The sequence below is a fragment of the Pteropus vampyrus genome, unplaced genomic scaffold, assembly GCF_000151845.1.
Source record: "Pteropus vampyrus isolate Shadow unplaced genomic scaffold, Pvam_2.0 Scaffold2, whole genome shotgun sequence".
NCBI lineage: Eukaryota > Metazoa > Chordata > Mammalia > Chiroptera > Pteropodidae > Pteropus > Pteropus vampyrus.
In genome coordinates this window covers 13,129,978-13,130,295 of record NW_011888783.1, presented here as the reverse complement: position 1 = coordinate 13,130,295, position 318 = coordinate 13,129,978, and the positions used below count along the sequence as shown (strand labels likewise).

The window sequence follows — 318 nt, the reverse complement described above, 5'->3', positions numbered from 1 at the left end:
CAGAAAGATACGTGTTCAGTATAATAAAGCATGTTCTGTCTTCCTTTGCATTTAATTTATCTGTAAAAACATAGATATAAAAAGTATAGAGATGCAATGGTCTGTACCATGAGTTCGGAGGCCTGCGTTTTAGTCTTGACTCAGCTACCAGTTCACTCTGTGACTCCATTTGTCTTTATGCATGATCTCTCTTCTCTCTCTCTTTCTCCCCTCAACCCCCCTATCCCTGCCTGTTTCCCTCCTCACCCCCCTCTCCCTCCCTTCCCACCTCCCTCTCTTTCTCTCTGCCTCAATTTCCACAGGGTAAGATAAGAGAGT

At 44.3% G+C, this 318-nt stretch overlaps 1 protein-coding gene across 1 annotated transcript in view; it reads right to left on the bottom strand.

The window, feature by feature from the left end:
• The window catches only part of PDE11A (phosphodiesterase 11A), a 327,576-nt gene that overhangs the window by 157,480 nt on the left and 169,778 nt on the right, over positions 1-318 (bottom strand). The window lies entirely within an intron of this gene.